Source organism: Podarcis cretensis (genome assembly GCF_951804945.1).
Source record: "Podarcis cretensis genome assembly, chromosome: 7".
Classification (NCBI taxonomy): Eukaryota; Metazoa; Chordata; class Lepidosauria; order Squamata; family Lacertidae; genus Podarcis; species Podarcis cretensis.
In genome coordinates this window covers 59,956,590-59,979,410 of record NC_137176.1, presented here as the reverse complement: position 1 = coordinate 59,979,410, position 22,821 = coordinate 59,956,590, and the positions used below count along the sequence as shown (strand labels likewise).

The window sequence follows — 22,821 nt, the reverse complement described above, 5'->3', positions numbered from 1 at the left end:
ACATGCATACTAGAGCATAGTGAAGATAGTGAAGAGCAACTGTGAAGTTGCTCAAACAAATTGCAGTTTGGCAATTAAAATAAGGTTATCATTTGTTGCTTTCTTTTCTGACCTCAGCGAGATTGTCTGTTTAGGAAACTGGGAAGGGTGAAAAATGTGCTTTTCCAAGATTTTTTTTTAAAAACTCTTGCTTGACTTAAAGTGATACAAAATGTAATCCATTTTTTACAGATGAATTTTCATGTTGCCCTTTTTCCTTTGCAATGGAAAATGGCCATGTGAAGCTCCTCTTCCTCACTGCCTGTTTTGTCTCTCTGCTTCCTAAACTGCATACACACCACTAAAGCATATTTAAAGCACATGATTTCTCACAGAATCCTGGGAGTTGGAGTTTGTAAAGGGTGCTGGTAATGGTAGCTCTGTTAATGGTAAACTACGGTCCCCATGATTCTTTGGGGAAAACAATGTCCTTTAAATGTATGGTGTGTTTACAGCTGTAATTGTGCAGCTCTTCTACTGAATTCCATCATGGCAGGTTAGTTCATGCTGCAGAAGTGCATGCTCAAAATACTTTCTCTAAGAAACCAAATTTATTTTTATGATTATTTTGTATCTTAGCATGTTGTCAGAGGAAAAACCCAATGTGCTACATAAAAGCAGAAGGAAAGTCATTTATTTATTGGGGGTTTGTTTTTCTGATACATGGAGTTTTGTTTGTTCCATTGCAAAATATGTATCCAGTCTCAATGCTGTTTAAGAAAAATCTAATTTGTGTGATGTTGTTTTTCTGCAATGGTTACAGTGCTGTTCTTCATTTCTTAATGGAATTTTAAGAGAACTCATGCCATATGGCAACTTCACAATCAATTATTTTGGTCATCTTTTAAAGATAGTATCTCATTATTTTTTCCCAAGTAGAAGTTCCTGTGTTCATCTACCAACAATTTTATTGGGTGGGAGGGGGGGATCCTGGTAACATGAATAGATTTCTGAGTCTGGGCAGTCTAAAATGCAAAGACACTGATTAGCTGGTGTGACAATATTCTGCTGCCAGCCCATATATAAGCCCATATATACTTTTTTGCTGTTGGAAATGGGATTATGGCTTGAATATAAAGGATTTCTTATCCATGCAATTTGATGGTAGGAAATATTAAAATAAACTGCAAAGTCAATTTCCAGATTGTTCTAGGGAGGAAATGAAAGTAGGGCTGAATACGCTTCAGATTGCAGGTTAGTGTTTTAAAAAGAAAGCCCTGAGCTTGCTGAAATAGAACCAATGCTTACGCTTTTCTGTGCTATTTTCTGTTGTTACACTGAATATAGCACTTTTCCTATTTATTTTTAAACATAACTGTTAAGTTACCGAGCAGTGGAATTTAAACTCAAGTTTGACTGGCTGAAGAGAAGCTCGGAGCAAGGGTAGTGCTGAGGTAAAATCCTGGGACCAGAAGGAAAACAGTAAACATCATATCCTGAAAAACTCTTCCATAAATAAAAATGGTATTTAAGAAATATTTTAGAAGACTTTTTTGGGGGAGGGGCACTCTAATTTGATAGCCTGGCTTTCTTGAGATTTAAGCACGTGTGACTTTCAGCCTGAGCTTCCTCTTCTTGGGTATTTAAGACCTACTGTATTTTTCGCTCTATTAGACACACCTAGTTTTTAGGGGAGGAAAACAAGAAATAAAAAAGCAACGCAAAGCATCTTGAGCTAAGAGGGAGCGCTCCTCCATCTTTGCTCAGGAGGCCTTGTGGGGCTATCCTTGAAGCCGGAAGAGCAAGTGGGATCAGTGCGCACCAATCCCTCTTGTCCTCCTGGCTTCAGTGAAAGCAAGCCTACTGGCTTTCCTCCCCACCTCCCGCAAGAGCCGTGCTCCCTCCTCGGGGAAAAGGCCCCAAGAACCACACACACGCTCCACGCGGCTCTTTAAAGGGAGCGCTGAGCAGAGCTTCCCGCCTGCATTTGCTCCATAAGACGCACACACATTTCCCCTTACTTTTTAGGAGGGGAAAAGTGCGTCTTATAGAGCAAAAAATACGGTATTTCAAAGTAAGTCCAACTATATTCATTGGAACTTGCTTACAGGTAACTGTGTGAAGCATTAATTGGGTTTGTATTATCTCAGCCTTGGGCTGAAATCCTATACTTGCTTACTGGGAGCAAGATCTGCTGAACTCAATGGGACTTACTTTTGCATAGGCATGAATAGGATTATTCCCTAATGGTTTCTGCCATCGAGAAGTAGAATCTTGAAACTGGAGGAAATTCTTTATCCCATCTGGTGGCATTTTACTTTGGAGGGGAGGTACATGCCCCCAACCACGGTGTAATTTGGCTTTGATTGACTTTTTACCCAATATGCCCATTTTAAATCTGTAAGCTCCTTATGCGGGACACATTGGTTTCTTTAGATGCCCTTTTTATTATTTAATGGTGAGATACTGAAGGCACAACTGCAGACGATTGCAACAAGAAAGAAAAGCCTGAGCTCCAGCTTATTCTGAGTTTTTGCCTGCCTGAGCTTCTCTGCAAATTTTGGCTACTTGTTAATATTCTTCCTTCATGATTTCCACTTACTTAATTCATTATTTATTTATTAAATTTAGACCCTGCCCTTACTTGCAAAGGAATCCTGGGCCGCTGGGTGGCAAACACTTCCATCAAAAAATGATCATGGACACAAATCCTATAATGGCTTGACTTCAGCAACTGAAAGCCAGCACAAACAAAAAGCTATTCAGGGCTCTCCCATTTAATTCTCTAAAGTATTTACCATATCTCTCAGGGGAAGATCACACATAGCATGTCATATGCAGTACTTGAAACTTCCTTGAAACCAGTGTGCCAAAGAGAACTGATTTTCCAGGAGCAAATCCAAAGTTCATTTGGACTGTAGGAGACCACAGAACGGTTCTTTGGATCCTAGCCTTTGTTTCTAATATAGTCAACACATCCCCTCCATCATTTCAGAATCTGTAGGCCTTTCCCACTGTTCTCTTATTTTTGTGAAGCACTTATCTGTAATGGACATTGGCTTTGTAAGAGTTAGATTAGTTTTAAGTTTTGCTTTCACTTCAAAACGTTTTGAGAAATAATGTCTGGCAAGGCAAGGCAAAACAATATCCACATAAGCTGCCAATTTAACCAATACCCCTTTCATCCTTAGTCCTTTTATCTCATCTGTGTTTAGACTTGTCTCAAGCTGGGATCCATACCAAACAAAAACAATAAGGGAGAACCCCTCTGTCTACACAGAGTACAAGGCTGAGCACATATACTACTGGTAATTAAGGAGCCTTTGGAGACTGCATCTAGTGGAGATAATTAGAGTATGCCCATAAGTGGAGAACAGCCTATTTAAATATAAAGCACTACTCCACTGTGTCCAAGACTTAAGTCTGCAAGCAGGAAACCAACTGCTGCTTGTCTACTGCTTCAACACAAATGATCCTTCCTTTCCACCCCATTCTGAAATGCCATTGCCTCTGTTTTTGGCTATTGTAAACCATTGTGTACACAGGCAGACTGCTTGACCCATTGGAGCAGATGGGAATTAGATAGCCTAACTGTGCACAGGATTACAGTGTGGTGTAGTGGCTAAGAGCAGTAGATTTGTAATCTGGAGAACTGGGTTCGTGTCCGCTCCTCCACATGCAGCTGCTGGGTGACCTTGGGCTAGTCACACTCCTTTGAAGTCTCTCAGCCCCACCCACCTCACAGAGTGTTTGTTGTGGGGGAGGAAGGGAAAGGAGAATGTTAGCTGCTTCGAGACTCCTTCGGGTAGTGATAAAGCAGGATATCAAATCCAAACTCTTCTTCTTCCTCCTTGAGTCAAGGCACCATTGTACTTTATCTTTCTTGTTGGGTAGTAAACTCAGTGGTTGGTTGGCCTTTGCCCTCTAACAAGTAAGTACTATTTACAGTAATATTTGCAGCACCAAAGACTAATTCAGTGCCTAGAAGGATTACATTAGAATGCAAATTCAATAAAAACATCAATAACAATATGAAACATAGCTCAGGATTAATGAGGAATAAGCCCAATGATCAGTGAAAGAAAATGCACATGCAACACAAACCAGAAGAACAGAGTGTGCATGTGTAAAAATATCTTCATACATACATTGAGATTTCTCCTTCGCTTTCCCCAGAGCAGCTCCCAGCAGTAAATCAGTAAATGCTGAAGAGTAGTTTGCTGCTAGGTGCTGCCGCAGGGCAAGTCCGGAAGAAAGTCCCTGTGACGGAACAGTCAGATCTTTTGCACATTTGTTCTCAGGAGTTCTGCATTGTGACTTTTGCAAACTTTACAGTAAAATATAACCAATCACAGTTAACTGGAAGTTTAGAAGTTACATAGAAGAAAACTATGAGAGGGCAAAAAAATGGCATATATGTCAACGATCTTTTAAAAAGCTAAGGCGCTGTGGGTTAAACCACAGAGCCTAGGACTTGCCGACCAGAAGGTCGGCGGTTTGAATCCCTGCGACAGGGTGAGCTCCCGTTGCTCGGTCCCTGCTCCTGCCAACCTAGCAGTTCAAAAGCATGTCAAAGTGCAAGTAGATAAATACGGTAGTGAAATATACTCAGAGTCGCAAAGTGATTTCATGCTCTTTATTCAGCTCATAGTGGTGAGGAGGAAATGAATGTCCCCTCAAAGTATCTGCTTTATATACATTATTTACACAATGGGCTGCACATGATTGGCTAATTCCAGAATTCTACTGTAAGCCAATCAGGTTGTGGATTCACTTCAATCTGGAGCATGATTGGGTGGTTCCTGCCAACCAATCATACTGCTGCATTGTTCTAGGACCAATCAGACTGCTGCATTCTGAATCCTATTGTTCTAGGACCAATCAGACTGCTGCCTTTTGGATCCTATTGTTCTAGGACCAATCAGACTGCTGCAGTTTGGATCCTATTTGACTCAGTACATAACAGGTAGGTACCACTCTGGCGGGAAGGTAAACGGCGTTTCCACGCACTGCTCTGGTTCGCCAGAAGCGGCTTTGTCATGCTGGCCACATGACTCGGAAGCTGTACGCCGGCTCTCTCGGCCAGTAAAGCGAGATGAGTGCTGCAACCCCAGAGTCGGTCATGACTGGACCTAACGGTCAGGGGTCCCTTTACCTTTACAGTTTAAAAAAAAATGTTGAAGGAGGTATTTTCCAATCTGTATGCGTTATTGTGCAACTTAAACCTACATGGTATAAGTTTTCAGAGAAAGTAAATGAAAGTAGTTGGCAGGGAAATTTCTGAACAAGCATGGGGGGGGGGGGATTCTTTAACCAGGGACCAGTAAGATTTGCTTGTGTATATATAGAAGACAATAATTATGAATAGATTTATCAGTGGTACATGAAAACACATAGATTAAGTAAAATATGTACTGTAACGGATGAGATTATAAATGTTGGAGGTGTAGATCACCAAGGGCATATGTGCAACATGTTTGGTGGTCATACTCATTGATTAAAATATTTTCATTGATGGTCCATTATGCTATTATCTTCAGATCTTATGACAGTTTTGTTAGGATATTTGGCTGAACCACTCAAGGATAAAAAGTTGATATGGAATTTAATAGTTGCTGCCCACATACTAGTGGCAAATAAGTGGAAGAACAGATTGCCACCAATGATGAAAGGAGGATTACTTATTATTAGTAGGTTTGTTTTTTTACATTTTATACTGCCCTCCATCCACAGATCTTGGGGCTGTTCACAACATAAAAATACAAGATAACAAAACACAAAACAAGAATAAAAGCAAACCAATATCTTCCTCACCCTCCTCAATTTATGAAAAGCACATATCTAATGTGGTGTAGAAGTTAGAGTGTTGGAGTAGAATGTGGGAGACCAGGAGTCACGTCTCCATTCAGCCATGAAGGACACTGGGTGACCTTGGCCAGTCAGTCACCCTCAGCCTAACCTACCTCACTGGCTTCTTGTGAGGATAAAATGGGGAGAACTATGTACTCCACCTTGGGCTCCTTGGAGGAAAAGATGGGATATAAATGCAAGAAATAAATGGTGAGTATAATAGTTTTCCCACGTTGTAAATTAAAATATTAAAATTTATTGGAATGTTAATATTTGTTTTTATAGATTTGCATGTAGAGAAAGATGCATTATTATTGGCACATGTGCCCATATATTTATGTATATAAATGTCTGAATTTAAATTAAATTAAAAAAGAAAAGAAAAGGACATGTTTCATTCGGGGGGGTGGGGCGGGGTGGGGTGAGTGTTTGTAAATCACATTGCTGTGGAGAACAGAGTTATTTAAACCCATCTGCCTAGTCCAGTGCCTGACAGGGATGCAAATCGTATCCAGACTGGCATGTCCTCTCTAGAAGGTTGGCCAAGGATGAATGTGACTCTTGGGCCAAAAAAGATTGCCAGTCCCACCTCCCTCTACTTTTCTTGGTTTGATAGCAAGGAAGCAAGTGGGTATCCGTAATATTGAACATGGTACATTAAGTACAGTATATGTGGATGTGATAGATGCAGATGAGCAAACTTTTTCTCCCAACCACCTGAAAAACATATTATTTATTTTTCTGCATTCTGCTCTAAGACTACAGCCCTGACAGCTGGACAATGAGCTGCATGTATAACCATAAATAAAGCAGAGCCAGAAATATTACCGCTTACTGAATTTCATTGTGAAAAGCATTGGTCAGAAAAAACAAACATTTGTCATATTCGGCCAGCAGACTATGCAGATTCTGCAGCGAGCTGCATTGTGGCATGCATTTAAATATGATTATTTATTATAATAATCTACCTTTGAGTTCTAAAACAAACCCAACAGGGAAAAATTATCAACAGAATGTTATATATGGGAATACGTGCTGTATCCTGTGTGCTTTTAGCCCAAGGGGGCACACACAGCTGGAAAATACAAAAAAAGTAAAACATACAAAAACAGTGTATACAAAATCAAGACACCTCCAGTGTTTGTGGTGCTCAAAGTGTGCCCTAGATGGGGCTGGAGAGTTCTAGCTTCCTGCAGTGCACCCTACAATAAGTTGTAGCTTCACGGTATATTATAAAAACTAATAGTAATGTGCTGTGATTGAAGGTGGATTAACACCACATCAAACACCCTTCCACATTCAGTAGGCCTTCAGCTGGTGAACCTTCTGTTTAGGTTTGTGCCCTAGAAGATAAAGCAGGACAGAAATATAGCAACAAATCAACAATAAAACAATGGAAGTATAGCATGTAAAAAAACAGCATTTAAATACCGGTAAATCAGGGACTAGGAGGTGGGACCACTGTGTTCAATGGGGCTTAATTTCTAGCGAGTTTCAGATTTCAGCACAAATGTTACCAGGAGGCTAATTTTGCTGGCTCTGTGATGGGGAAAATACCTTTTGGGTACCATGTACGTAACAAGATCAAATCCTGCAACAACAGCTTTGTCCAAACTATTATTGGCAAGAATGTTTGTTTATTTGTTTGTTTATTGTTGTTGTTTCAACTAATGTGGTCATAGCAACCACTGAAAAAAAGTACATTCTATACAATATATAGATAGATAGACAGAGACACACACATGATATAAATAGGTTTTTATATTTCATTCCTAATTAAATTTTTACAGTCCACCATGTTATTTTCATTCTCCTCAATTTTGGAGAAGTAACTGCCAATTTTGCAACTTTGTCAAAACCAGACAACAACTGTGTGATTTTCACTTGGTCATCTGCATCAGGTATCTTACAGAACAATTCAAGGATAAACTTAGTTCTTAGTTCAGAATACAGAGAACATAATGGTATAGATCTTCCGCTTAGGTACCACGTATACGACGACGCTATTACGCTGCAATTTTCCTATAGCATCCTTCTATATATTGTGATGGCATAATCTGAAAACACAAAGCCAGAAAGGCTTTCCTAAATGAACAGAGTGGTAAATCATATAGATCAGGGGTAGGCAACCTAAGGCCCGTGGGCCAGATGTGGCCCAATCGCCTTCTCAGTCCGGCCCACGGATGTGTTTTTACATGAGAAGAATGTGTCCTTTTATTTAAAATGCATCTCTTGGTTATTTGTGGGGCATAGGAATTCGTTCATTCCCCCCCCCCCAAAAAAAAAGTCTGGCCCACCACATGATTTGAGGGACGGTGGACCGACCCACAGCTGAAAAAGGTTGCTGACCCGTGATATAGATAATTCTCAAAACCATGTGTTATTTTAATTAAATGCACTGTGGAAAGAACAATGGTTTCTGGATTGCCTGTTATTGGCAAGAATGGCTACTGCTAATGTTGAAGCATTGTTCAGGGTACTGGTGTCCTTCAAACATAATCAGGTGCATAGAAGCTGATTCATGAGCAGATCCCATTTGGCTGGGGGCAGTGTTTGTACCTGAGGCTAGAATGACTATTGCTGATGTAGCAGCAGCACCCATGCTATTAATTTCCTTTAAACATTGGGGCCACTTATTCAAGAGTATCTTTCACTTGCCTGGGGGCAATGTCTATACCTGAACCAGTATGGGATCTGCTCAAAAAAACATTGTGTTTCCTTTGTAATTACAATTTTGGTGCACTGCAATCCTAATCTCATTTACCTGGGAGTAAACCCCATTGAATTCAAAATGACTAACTTCTAGAAAGACTTAGCACCTTAATTTAAATGACAAAAAAACCTTGGAAAAGTGGTGCTGTGGTAACTTTGGAACAATGACTGCATATTTAAGGGACCCAAATAATGACTGGAAGGAGGCAAATCTGATATGAAAACAACCTCTATTTCCAATCCTAGGTAGATTTACTACATTTACAATAATTTCCTTAGAACTTCAGTGTACCAAAGCTAAGTACTTTTATCTCCAACTGATTTCAGTATTCAGAAGTTAATTATATGTCTTCAAATAGTTCAGGGTGACATCTGTGTGGTTTTCTTATTTTATGCTCATAACTCTGTTTGATAGGTTTGACTTAAGAGTAATTTGGCCAAGACCACATGGTAAGTTTTGCAGCAGAGCAGAAATACAAATCTAGGTCATCCTGGTCCAAGGTTCAGTGTTCTGTCCACTCTACCACTGGCTCTTACTTCCAAATAATGAATAGGATTTAAATCAAGGATATGGGTATATAAGAGAGACTTTGCAGCTTGAACATTTTACTGCTGTAATTTGCACTTTTCAAATGCACAACTAAAATGCACCATGATTTGCATTGCACTGCAGTGAATTCTGTGATCAAAATTCTAAAATACATATATATATAAATCCAACCTTTGAATTCTGCTAGTAGTGTGTTTAGGATTTGAACATAAGGATAAAACTGACAGTGACTATTCTAAGAAATATATTTAATATCTTGATTCAGTGCATATTTGCATATTTGCATCCTGTTTCTGATATCCTACAACAGGAAACAGTAGAACATCCTGTTTCTGAAAGACCAAAACAATTTTGTAGACTATTAAAAAGGTAATTTAAATCTATACTTTCTGCTTATACAGAATCAGTTGAAAGAAAGTACTGGGGCAAGGATATGGACATAAGGAACATGATGATATTTGAGAATGATAGGAAATCATTCTACTGAATGCATTTCTTTCTAAATTAAAATATGCCTCACAGTGAAAAAGTTTTTAAAAATCAGCTGGAGAGGAACAATTCAATGTCTCATGGGCTAACTAGCTTTAACTGCAAAACTGAAATCCTGATTGTAAAAGTTGCTGCTCGTATATGTACTTTTTCGGGATTATGATTTATGGCTGCTAGTGGACTCCATCCTAAGAACTTATTTGGTCAGGACAGTTGTACCTTGGAAGTCAAACGGAATCCATTCTGGAAGTTTGTTTGAATTCAAAACATTTAAAAACTAAATCGAAGGTCCTGCAGCCAATCGGAAGTCGTGGAAGCCCCGTCAGATGTTCGGCTTCCAAAAATAGTTCTCAAACCAGAACATTCACTTCCTGGGTTGCAACGTTCGGGAGCCAAAACGTTTGGGAACTAAGCTGTTCAAAAACCAAAGTACAACTGTATATTCAAAGCCCAAACATTTCACTCAGGGATGCAGACAGTCCAGCTGTTTAAATTGGGATTAGGACAAGGAAAAACCCAAGGCAATTCCTTGATTTCTGGAACCATGCAAAATTGCTGTTGCTGTTATGACAAGCCATAAACTTTTACCTTGAAAGCTTTGACCAGAAGAAGGAGGCCTAGGGATTTTTGAATGACCGTTGAAAGCAGTGTAAGTGCCAGCACAACAGTACAAACACTGCCAGAGACCCTTCGGTTTTACCTGTGGAAAACTCTGCTGGCATAGGTGTCCAGCTGGCAGTGCACACCAGCTGTGGAGTTGAAATGGGGTGTTTGGGTGGGGTGTCAGAGGAGGCCACAAATCCACATGGGATCCTAAGCCCCATTTCTCCCAGCTACCACCACTCCCTCAAACAGATTCCAAAAACTACACAAGCCCTGGTGTGTTTAATTTTTTAAAAACCAAAAAGAAGAATGGAAGGCACTTAACGCGAGAAAATAAGAGAAATCTGTTCCAAAATATTTATTGTCATTGTAATTACCATAATGTCAAAATAGAAGTCTCAACACTATTTTTTTCCATTGTTCCAACAACAAATATTGCCTCTGAAGAAGAAAAAGTTTTTTCACACGCATTGGGTGTTTACAACCACAGTGAACTTCAGGGGGCACTTTGAAAACCTACTTTCAATCATTTTGGGGGTAATCAATTTCTTCCCCCCTCCTATCCTGCCCATAGCTAACCAGCAGGTCTTTGGACATGGTAGTTTGCTATAATAATAATAATAATTTATTATTTATACCCTGCCCATCTGGCTGAGTTTCTCCAGCCACTCTGGGTGGCTTCCAATCAAGTGTTAAAAACAATACAGCATTAAATATTTAAAACTTCCCTAAACAGGGCTGCCTTCAGATGTCTCTTAAAGATAAGATAGCTGCTTATTTCCTTCACATCTGAAGGGAGGGCATTCCACAGGGTGGGCGCCACTACCGAGAAGGCCCTCTGTCTGGTTCCCTGTAACCTCACTTCTCGCAATGAGGGAACTGCCAGAAGGCCCTCGGCGCTGGATCTCAGTGTCCGGGCTGAACGATGGGGGTGGAGACGCTCCTTCAGGTATACTGGACCGAGGCCGTTTAGGGCTTTAAAGGTCAGCACCAACACTTTGAATTGTGCTCGGAAACGTACTGGGAGCCAATGTAGGTCTTTCAGGACCGGTGTTATGTGGTGTCAGCAGCCACTCCCAGTCACCAGTCTAGCTGCCGCATTCTGGATTAATTGCAGTTTCCGGGTCACCTTCAAAGGTAGCCCCACGTAGAGCGCATTGCAGTAGTCCAAGCAGGAGATAAATAAAGCATGCACCACTCTGGCAAGACAGTCCGCAGGCAGGCTATGGATTATCACCCCCCCCACACACACACACAATACAGTGTTAGGGTTTTCTTTTTTTGCTGCCTTTCCAAAAAATGCTCAAGATGATGTACAAGAAATACCTGCAATACCTGTAATAATGTATTTAAAAAATAACTCAGGTAAATGCTATGGCTAGGATCCAAAGAACTGGCCAGTTTGTACCCAAAGACTTTGAACCTGTGTTTCTTGAAAAGCACTGCAACCACCCCCTCAGCTCTGCATGGTGAACTGCCTTTGAAACTGAGAGGAATTTCAAAAGGAGATTGTAAAATGGGAGGGTGTGTGCATGCATTTCAAAACAACCTGAATTAAGCAAGCCCTTGAGTGCATCCAAGTAGCTATGTGAATCCCATTTTATAAGTAGTGTAACATCTGTCTACACACTATACATTTTAAATATTTTAAAGCACATTCCCTACTCCAAAATAATCATCATCATTAAAAGGTAAAGGTAAAGGTACCCCTGCCCATACGGGCCAGTCTTGACAGACTCTGGGGTTGTGCGCCCATCTCACTTAAGAGGCCAGGGGCCAGCGCTGTCCGGAGACACTTCTGGGTCACGTGGCCAGCGTGACATCGCTGCTCTGGCGAGCCAGAGCCGCACACGGAAACGCCGTTTACCTTCCCGCTGGTAAGCGGTCCCTATTTATCTACTTGCACCCGGAGGTGCTTTCGAACTGCTAGGTTGGCAGGCGCTGGGACCGAGCAGCGGGAGCACACCCCGCCGCAGGGATTCGAACCGCCGACCTTTCGATCGGCAAGTCCTAGGCGCTGAGACTTTAACCCACAGCGCCACCTGCGTCCCTATCATCATCATTACCATCCTGGAAATGGTAGTTTGTTAAGGGTGCTGGGAATGGTAGCTCTGAGAAGGCTAAACAAGGGTTCCCAGGGTTCTTGAGTAGGAGAATGTGCATTAAAGGCCTGATAGTTTTTTTTCCTGGTCTTCAGGTGATAATGCTTATGAAGCCAAAATGGCCAAATTCACACAGAAGTATTGGCAGCCTTGGTGACCCCCCCCTTTTTTTTGAAGAAGTACAGAAGATATTTAGGAAGAGGGAGGCACAAGCAGGGGACGCCCCACTGAACAGCCAAAGAAGAACTGAGCATGTCAGTGGTCATTAAATGCTGGCTGACGGGTCCACAGTAGCAGGGGAAATGTTTGGGACCTACTGGCTTAGTGTGTTTTCTGAACCAGGGTGCATGGCTAAAATCTCAACTCAGAAAGCATGAGCTGTATCCAAGAACAAACCTTCATCTCTGTCAGGGCTGGCCTGCCCATGAGGCAGAACTTGGGGGGTGGGATCCTGTGCAAAGGTGTCCCGCTCCTGCCACCACTGCTGGCAGTCATGTGACAGTGGCTTCTGGCAAGATCTCATGAGCGTTCCATGTGATTTGGCCGGAAGCCGCCACTGTGCAACCCCAGTAAGCAATGCTTGGACATGTTTGTATGGTCTTGCAAACCAGGCCAATTACTTCCAGTCCATACTGGTGGCCCGTTTAAACCTATTCACTTGCATGCATATTGAATACATTTTTTAAAAATTGCATGCCAGATATCTGGGGATTCCAGAAGTGAAAAGCCTTACCTTTTACTTCAGAGGAGGACTAGTGAGTTCCCTAGTTCTCAGAGTGGAGTTCAGCTACTCAGCTCATCGTGACCTTCCCAGACAGCCATAGACCCAACAAATCATTTCCTACCGCCTTTATATCAGCTACCATGGCCCTGCTGTGACTTCCCTCCAAGAAGCAGAAACCTCTTTTTGCTTCCACATTCAGGTTTGCCTTTGGGAGTGAAGTCCCAGGTTTCCCTAAGTTCTGCTTCTCGTCTGTATAAAGTTCATTTTGTTCTTGGCTTTTCTTCCATCGAGAAAGAAGAGGTTTCCAAGCACCTGCTATGCTTCTGTCTTCTCTTTCCCTCCCACTCTTTGTTCAGCCACAGACAGTGTGAGTGTGTTGGGCGGCCAGTCACCATGGCACATCACTTTGGGCCTGACCATGCACACTTCCAGTTGGGCTGATGCAGTGTTAACCAACTGCTTCACACATGACGTAAAACCCAAGAGCAGGGACTCCTGCATTTGATATGAACTCTCATTTTCATCCCCCATTAGCCACAGGCTCAGGTAACACATGCACACTAAGGATACCCTGTAATATTTTGTTCCTTCCTTCTAATAGCAAACTCAGGTGAAGAGTGTGGATCGGGACTGTAACGAACACAAGGCCATTGAGAAACAAGAGGGAAGTATCTGAATGCTAGGGCTGTGTGTGTGTGTCCTGTGTGCATGTATGTATCTCCAGTGCAGGAAACCTTCTCATAACAGCCCAGTGAAAACAGAGCATGCTCAGTAGCCAGAATGCAGAGTTATAGAAAAGGAAAACAGAATGGAGGGAGGAGTGAAATGCCCCCTTGTAGGAAATGGCTGTTGGGATACTGCCAGGGAGACATCAGCCATCAAGGCCCCACGTCAATTCCGGACGATCCATCAATCTCCCATAGACACGCAGTATCATTCAATTAGCGACACGAGCTCCAGAAATAGCTTGCCACATTCCAGAGCTGGTGCACGCTCTATCAGCAGAATTCGCACAGCGAAAGATGCACGCAGGAGAGCATTATTTACAACTTTATTCAGCATTGGTCAGAACAAAGAAAACATGACTGCCTGCTTCAATGTCTCAGGCACAGAGAGAAAGCGAAAGCAAAGACACAACAGAAACATCCTGTGAACAGGAAATACGCAGGCTGTGACACAAACATCCTGCTCCCTTTTAAGGTGGAACGGAAATATCCTAACAATGGCCTGCTGGAACTCTGAAGCAAAGCATTTCTTGTAGAGAGGAAAATACATTGCAGCATTGCGTTTTAGGTCAGGTTTGTAAAAACATACTACCCAGTTTAAAGCAATATTGGCTCACTAAGAACCTGTGAATACTTGATTGGGAGTAGGTCCAGTTGAACTAAGTGGGACTTCCATGCAAAGAAATGAAATACGGTAGAAATCCAGGCAGGAAGTCTAAAAATGTTTACGCTGTATTTTAAATTGTTGTGACCCACCCCAAATATTGATTGTGATGAGGGGCACCATTATCAATCCCGTAAACACACACTTGCATATATTTATGAAATAAGGTTATTACTTTATATTGCTAAGTCAACAAATGGCATGGTAGACCCAAAATGCCCCATAAACTATTACTAATGTTAACATAGGTAAGAGAGCACAGTTAAAGCTGAGGCGTTTGGCAGATGATCATTTAAGCCAGAGGTGAGGAACCCCTAGCAAGTGGAGCCACAGCCGCCAATGTACTTTTAGGAACCTTGAACTGTGACCCCAATTGTACATCAACAAGGGAGGTTTGCAATTTGGTGGTGAGAGCAAGCAAGCTGGGAATGGCTCTGCTACAGTAATTTCAAGCATCTTGGATTTTTCAAGCTGGGTTAGAAATGAAAAATGTGTCCTCTGGCCTCACAATCATGTAAGGTGGTTGAGAGGTGAGCAGACCCCACCCTAAAAATGGCCTCCTGAGGGTATGGGGACCCAGGATCCAGCCCACTGATCAGATCCATTTCCTCAAATCTGTGCTAAACCATTGTTCAATAAACATGGTTGAGAGTTATGTGTGTACTGGGCCAATGGCAGTTACAGAATTTATTCAGCCCCTCCACACATGAGAAATTTAATATAGTGACACCCTGTGAATGTTAACTTTCTCTAGGAAGTTTGTTTATAAAAGAAAACACATTCCAATAACTTCCGGGGGGGGGGGTAGCTGAGTTAGCCTGTTGCAGCAAAATTAACAGAGAGTATTGCAGCATCTAAAAGATTATCAGCTTTCTAATTGCATTAACTTTCATGGACTACAGTCTACTTCATCAGATGCATGACATGTTAACTGGTAAGCCAATGACATATGTGATGTGACAGAAATCCATTGCCCCAGTTCTATCTACAATTAATAGCACACAAACCTCTTGATTAATTCTAATTTAGTAGTTTCATGTTGCAGTCCCCTTTTGAAGTTTTATGGTATTATAGTTAATCAAGAGAGTCAGTGCTATGACTTCTGGACTGAATCAGGGCAACTGATTTTTATCACACTGCATTTATTAATTTTCTTACCAATGCAATGATGTTTGTGTTATCAGCTTTTAATTATGCTTTTAATTATGTAACTTTCATGATCTCTGTACTTTCGACATTTTATTTCCCTCTGACCTCACTGTTTACAAACATATCCACCCACATGTATATAGATAACTATAAATTAGGAGAGCACTTCATGCATCTGATGAGATCACACAATACTTTTGAAGCACATTGCTTTCCCCTAAATTATCCTGGAAATTGTAGTTTGTTAAGGCTGCTGGGAGTTGCAGTTACATGAGGGGTAAACTACAATTCCCTGGCTTCTTTGTAGGAAGTGATACAGTTTAAATATATGGTGTGGATGCTGTAATGTACCGGTATTTATTAGTCTTTAAGGTGCTACAATACTGTTTTTATGTTTTAATAAGTTGCTATTGTTTATTGTTCAGTATTCTCTGTGTTAACTTATTACACGCTATAACAAAAGTGGATGAATTAATTCCAGTTAGCTGACGTTATCAGTGGTCTTCTCCAGATGCCTCTGCCAGTTGAAGTTATGTGCCAAATGGGGAGGTGATGTTTTCACCATTGACTTCCTGCCTGTGGAGCTCTTTTCAGAGAGGCGCACCTGGCATCTGCTTTGGGCTAATAAGCAAAAGCTTTCTTGTTCTTCCACACTGTTAAAGTTCTGAGTTTTAAACTATTTCATTGTCAGTTTTCCATTGTGGTTTCATTTTGTTATATTGATTTCAGAGTTGCAGAGTAATTATATAAATGTATTTAAGCAAACAAATCCCGTCTGTTCACTTTTTATAGCTGTATTGTTGCACTTACATTGTTTCTGTACTGTACTGAGTGTTAATAAACTCACGTAACTAATTTAGTTTACATGAACTGCAGAGCAATGCAAAAAGTGTTGTCTTCAAAAACAAACAAACTGTAAAGTAATACACAGGTTTAAATGATCATGCACAATACTTCTAAACAGACGATAGCCCATTACAAAAGGTGAGCAACTTGATTACCTACCACAATGTGATTGCTTTTATACAAAAAAATAATACCAAGAGCAGAGAATGGCCTCCACAATCCTAGGCTCCCTAAACCTCCTGATAGTTGTGTGTGTGTGTTTTACTAAGTTCAGCTGTTTATATTGCCTTTCTGCTGCAGCACATGACATATTGTTTACCAATGTACACATTCCTTTACAACCAATCAGACTGAGGGCACACCACCATATCAAGGGAGTAAACAGAAAATCTTGGGCCAAAAGTGTCAAGAAGAACTTAAAATTACAAGAGACCATATAGGGGATGTGAGCAGACAAGGACCTGCAGACTTTGCATGTCATTACATGAGCCTTGTAAACATTGTAGGAACACCCAGAACTTAAAAGAGGTGTGTAAGAGGCCAGGCTAAAAAGCAAAGGCCAATGTTCAAAGCCATCATTGTTGTCTGTACTGTACTCGAAAATGAACAGAGATTTATTCTCAGACGTTTAATATATGACTTTTCAGGTCTGCATAACTGGGCATTTTACTCTATTTGTACGATGTTCCCCTTGTTCTATAGCTGCCAAAGCATTCCATCGTCAGACCTACATTAATACTACTACACTACTACTACTACTAATATTAATAATCACCAGCGTAGGTGGCGCACGGATGCTTCCTCGCTTTCTTTCTTTTGGACAACAAAAGAAAAGAAATCAGATTCGAGCGATTCCTTCTCCCTCTCTGTTAATGGCACAATGGCAACATTTCCAAATCCTGCGCTGCGTTAGCAAGGCTGCTTCCCCCAGCCGCCACCCCACCCCCTTGCAAGCTGACGCTCGGCCGAGCTCATTTGTCTTCGGCTCCAGGGCGAGAGCGCAGCCTCGCAGGCGGCGAAGGAAGTTTCCTCTCCGCTCCCGCACACCGGTAGTAAGCCGTGGTGCGGGTGCGTGCCGTGGTGTGTGCGCGCCCTGCCTCCCTGCCGAGCGAAAGGACTCGCCTCCGAGGCCACTTTTGCGCCTGGTGAAGGCAAGGGAGTGGCGGCGGCGGCGGCGGCGGCCCTGCTCTCCCTCTCTGTCTCCTCGGCCCTCCCAGTCCCTCCTCTCTCTGGGTAGCTTTGCGGAGAGGAGGAGGAGGAGGAGGAGAGTGAGCTGTGGGAGGGTCCCCATTGAAATAAACAAGCAGCCAGTGATTAAAACGGGAACATGGCGGCCGCGGAGGACTCAGCAGCTCCAGCTTCCTCTTACAAAGCGAAGGTCAGCGCTGGCAGCAGCCTGGGCGACGGCAGCCGGAGACATTGCTGACCTCGGTAAGGGAAGGCACCCTCGCGCCCCTCGCCGCGGGGTCCCTTTCGCGGCGGGATAGGCTGGGGAAGGGGCTGGCCGAGGGGGTCCCTCCCCGGTTGTGTGTGTGTGTGTGTTGTATAATAACCCTGGTTGTGTGGCGCGCTGCTGGGGATGGCTGCTTAGTGTCTGGAGCCGCTGCCTTGAGAACTTCGGGGGCGAGGGAGGAAAAAAAGGGGGTGTCCGCGAGACTTTTCTTGCCCCCCCCCCATCATCCCCCCTCCCCGCAAAAAAAAGGCAAGTTGTGGAGGTTTTATTCTCTCCCGAGACGAAAAGCGAGAGAGGTGTCAGCCTGGGTGTCTGGTGTTCTTTTATGAGTGGTGGCGGCGGCGGCGGCGGGTGTGTGGCTACACCTCCAGTTTTCTGTCGCACCCCGAAATCTGCATGGAGATGAAAGTAAAAAAAGGGGGTAGTAATACATGGGAAGTTGGGGTTTTTTACCCACATCCCCCCGACCCCCCCCCCCGATTTCTTGTGAAGGAAAGGGGGCGCCTTGGTTAAATGGGTGGGAGAGGAGCAGAGCTGTCTGAAGGGGAAAGCGGGGTGCTCGCAGCGAAGTGGAAGGGGGTGTTAATGGAGAAGGAGAAGGCGGACTTGCTTCCCCCTCCTCTCTCCTCGGCATGGAGGAGGGTCGTTCCTCGATAGAAAGGACTGAAGGGGTGGCAGCTGCGTGGCTGACAATGGGGGGTGGCGGGGGGGGGAGAGACGGGAGAGGGATTGTCTCTCTCCCTCCTTTTCTCCAGGCGAGCATGCCGTGTGGCTTCTTCTTCGGAGCGGGGGCAGAACCGTGTGGCAAGACCCCAGTCGTTTTTGTGTGTGGAGAAAAACGATTGCTCCGACCGAGGGAAGAGAGTGAGTTGCGCGGAGCGCCTGCCTGACAATCGCCTCGGAAGGAATCGAGATTTGGGGTGGGTGGGTGGAGTGACGGGACGGCGGTGTCGCCTCCTCTCTCTCCCTCCTCCGCGGCCGCTAGCGACGGGCTTTTAACTTCTCCCAACTTTTGTGTGCGCGCGCGGCCCTCGAAGTCCCCCCTTCCCGGGGGACCCAACTAGGCCCTGCCTGCCCGCCCGCCCGCCCGCCGGCCGCTGGGTGAGAGCGCAGCCTAGGGAGCCGCATTGCCGCTGCCGTGCGCCTGGCTGGCTGGGGGGAGGGGACCCTGGCGGCGGCGGCGGCGGCCCCAGCGGCGCCTTGGTGCTCGTGCGGGACTCGCTCGGCTGGTGCCGGCCTCTCAGGGCGGAGGCCTAGTCGCGGGCTTCTGGGTGTTGCTACGCGCCTCAGTCCCCGGGGACCCAGCGTCGCAGCCTGACGCCGCCGAGTGTGTGGCTATGAATGGGAGGGTGGCGGTGGTGGGGCGACGGGCCTCTCCCCCTTCCTTTCTGCCAGGGACTCTTGTTGTTGATTGTGGGGCTGGGAGAGAGGCGCGCATTTCTGCTCCCCCTCCCGCTTTGTACATGGAGAATGGCCTTGTCCTCCTCCCTCCCCCTTCCGCCGTGTAGCGCGGAGGGGGTGCGTCTAATCCCCTCTCCACCTGCTCCCTGAGCTGCTACCCTTGTGTAAGGGGAGGCTGCGAGTGTGTATCCGACGCAGGCAGCATGCTCTTATTTCTCTCTCCCTCCCCCCCATGTCTTCTCCACCTTCCCCGAGAATCTTGCCCCAGCTTTTTAACTGGCGAGGTTCAGTCTGGCGACGCCAGAGATTTCATCTCTTGCACAGTGATTCGCGTTTTCTTTTCTTAGGAGCAGAAGCTCTTGTAGTCGTGGCTCCTGCCCACAACAGTACTGTTGCAAAGGTATCCAGGGTTATTGGTTGTCTTGGCAACTTTGACTTTTCTTCCCGTGTCATCTGTGTTTTCTTCTGCACCATACTTGATATGTTCTGTAATCAACCTGGCGCTCATTCGGAGCTGATACTGATGTATGAAATATGCATGAAATGTGTGTGCAAGGTGGCAAGAAAAATAAAAGGAAATGTACCTGGCTTCTTTGCCTGTTAATCACATATCCTTTCCATGAGAAATGTTTTGATACCTAGAGTCTTGGGAAACACACTGGTTTTTCTGCTGTCCACTTCGGAGATTTTCCTCTTGGACATGACTTTTTCATACAGAACTGCTGGGTTGTGAACTGTCCTGTGATCTTTGGATGAAGGACAGTTTAAAAATTTAATAATAATAAAAAAGACCCTTCAGACATATCTACACCATAGACAAACCAATTTGTTAATAGCCATTTCTCAAATTTTAACACTCAAATTACAGTTCCTTTGCAGGATTATGGGTTGTATCTAGTGCTACTCAATATACAGTCATACCTTAGGATAAATAAACTTCAGGATAAGTATTTTCGGGTTGCACTCTGCGGCGACCCGGAAGTAACGGAGCGTGTTACTTCCAGGTTTCGCCACTCGCACATGCACAGACGGTCAAAATGACATCATGCGCGGAAGCGGTGAAATGCAGCATGCGCAGACGTGCTGTTGTGTCTTATGGTCTGTTCAGGATGCGAACGGGGCTCCGGAACGGATCCCGTTCGCATCCCGAGGTACCACTGTAAGCCCATTGAAGTTAGTGGGCATGATTAAGTTGCATTATTTAATTTCATTTGTTCTACTCTTAGTAGGACTAACATTGCAATATAATTACATAATATAGATCTTATAATTTTGGTTTAGCTGCATTTAGATTTTCAAATAAAAGGAAGGATATATAGGTTAAATAAGTGGTTTTAGACACTCATTTATAATTTCAGTAGGATAAAACTATTCATGGTCCTCTTACTGAATATCTTGGACCTCAGATTTGGTCAGTGGTAAAATCCCATATAGCATATGAGACTATTGATAAATTAGTAGAAGAGAATAATCACTTCTTGTATCTTATGCAATGTTTTTTTAACACAGTTGCAGAATTCATAATAGAAAAATTGAGAAAATATCACTCAATAGAGAGAAACTTAATCAGATGGCGATATGCTTGTTCAACTTGTTTTAAATGTAGTTGTATTGATTATAGTGAGTATCACTATACTGAATTCAGCTTATCCCTTACCAGCTGTGTCTTTGTAGATAAAGGCTGCAGTCCTAACTCTACTTACATGGGAGTCACATTGAATTCAACAGGGCTTCTTAGTACCACTGTTATACTGCAATGCTATGAACTTTTATCAGGAAGTAAATTTCACTGAAATTCGAGGGACTTCTAAGTTAACATACATGGATTGAAGTCAAAGGCAAGGATAGATTTCCCTTTGCCCAGTTGAGGAGCCTTCAACAGATTATTGACCTTGTTGGGTGGGTGATTGTAGGTAAGATGTTTGTGTATTAGCTACATGGCTCTATTATTTTCAAAAGAGACATGTATAAATCAGCTGAATTATAATTTATAAGGAAGTTAGGTTTTGTTCATTTGGGCCTGAATAGAGACAATGGATTTTTGTCCCTCTGATGTTAATTTACATAGCAATACTAAGATGGCTGTGTTATCAGAGATTGCTACATTTGTGAAGTCATTGTTCTTTTAAATAAGTTTCAGCTCTAATTGAATTATCACAGACTTTTTGTTACCATAATGCCACCTTTTACCATTTTTCTTCCACTGAGTCCCTGCAAATATTACCTGCCAAAGGAAGGTACTACATACATCTCATGAAATGGATTCTGTTACTTCTGTTAGAATAATTTGTTAGTGTTTAAGGTGCCTCAAAACTCTTTGTTGGGTTTACTAGCCTCTTATGTACTCTTTGCTTTCAAAGGTAGTGCTCTATATAACAAGTCAGAATGTTTCAGGCACAGATCTTAAATCACAGAATTTCAGAATCATAAATATTTTTGTAATTCTTTAAAAATCTTATTAAATTATGTTCCCCTCTGTATACTGTATTTAAGAGATTAGATACATGAGTGGTTATCTTTTTCTGCTTTGAATTTTCTGCTTCTATTAATATATTTTAGAATTTACTGTAATCATTACTCAATCATTTTAAATTTTGAATAGTTAAGAGACCTAATGCTTGAAAGCATGTTGAGCTAATCATGCTTTTTGTGGTGGGATAATGATAGGTGCAACATGTTTGGCTGGAAAGAATTTGTTAAAGTCAGTATCTCTGACAAGTTTACTAAATTGAATTTATACAATAAATTTAAAGTGGGTTCATCTTGAACACTGTTTAAAGGTTTGAGATTTTTTTGTTAGATTTAAACTGCCCCAGTTGGCTTTCACAGCATTTCACTTCAAAATGATAGTAAGCACACCCATCTGTAAAAAAAGAAAAGAAAAAAAAAGTACAGGTTGCTCCATAGAAATAGCAAAGTTCTTTAGAAAGACAGCTGCTACTACAATGCCCACAGTCTTCTGCTCTCTGTCCTTTTCTTGATGATGTCACTGACATGTTGGCATAAGCTGACGTTCTATGCAAAAATGAAAGGCAGGGAGGCTACATAACTCAGATTTTAAAAAAACTGAGCTGTGAAGATTCCGCAAGGAAAGTTGAAAAGTTCTGAAATAATTTCTAAATAATAGTGTGTGTACTGAATAAATTGGTGTGAGATTGTACTTGTAAATTTTATTTCATATAGTATTTAAGACAACTTAGCATAACAAAACCCTAAAATATAATTGTGTATGTAACATGTTCTTTCTTTTCATTTCATTGTTTTTGCTTATTTTAAAGGAAAGCACTAGCAATAGTAATAAACTGACTTCATGGTGTGTGTATGACCTGTAGCAAATCCAGATTTTAATCTTCAAAGACACATTTACTACTTCCCGGGTATTAAACGGGGAAAACAAAGAACATTTTTGTTCTGTATGTGCATGCGTTGCATATGTGTGTTCATACGTTATTAAAAACTACCCTGATCTGATCCACACCATGCATTTTAATTACACATTGTTGCAATTACACAACACACTGCTTAAAAGGCAGCACACTACCGCACCTTTCTTTATTCATTCCATGAAAAATGC

The 22,821-nt window shown here is 42.6% G+C and overlaps 1 protein-coding gene across 9 annotated transcripts in view; it reads left to right on the top strand.

The window, feature by feature from the left end:
* Positions 1-17,412: 17,412 nt before the first annotated feature.
* The window catches only part of NCOA2 (nuclear receptor coactivator 2), a 129,698-nt gene continuing 124,289 nt past the window's right edge, over positions 17,413-22,821 (top strand). For 3 of the 9 annotated variants that reach the window (XM_079983036.1, XM_079983031.1, XM_079983033.1), the window contains exon 1: positions 17,414-17,824. The gene's annotated coding sequence lies outside the window, so the exon portion shown is untranslated. Of the gene's footprint in view, positions 17,825-19,624; positions 19,648-22,821 lie in introns of those variants that run through there. The other 6 variants (XM_079983037.1, XM_079983039.1, XM_079983038.1 and 3 more) reach the window with 5 other exon arrangements.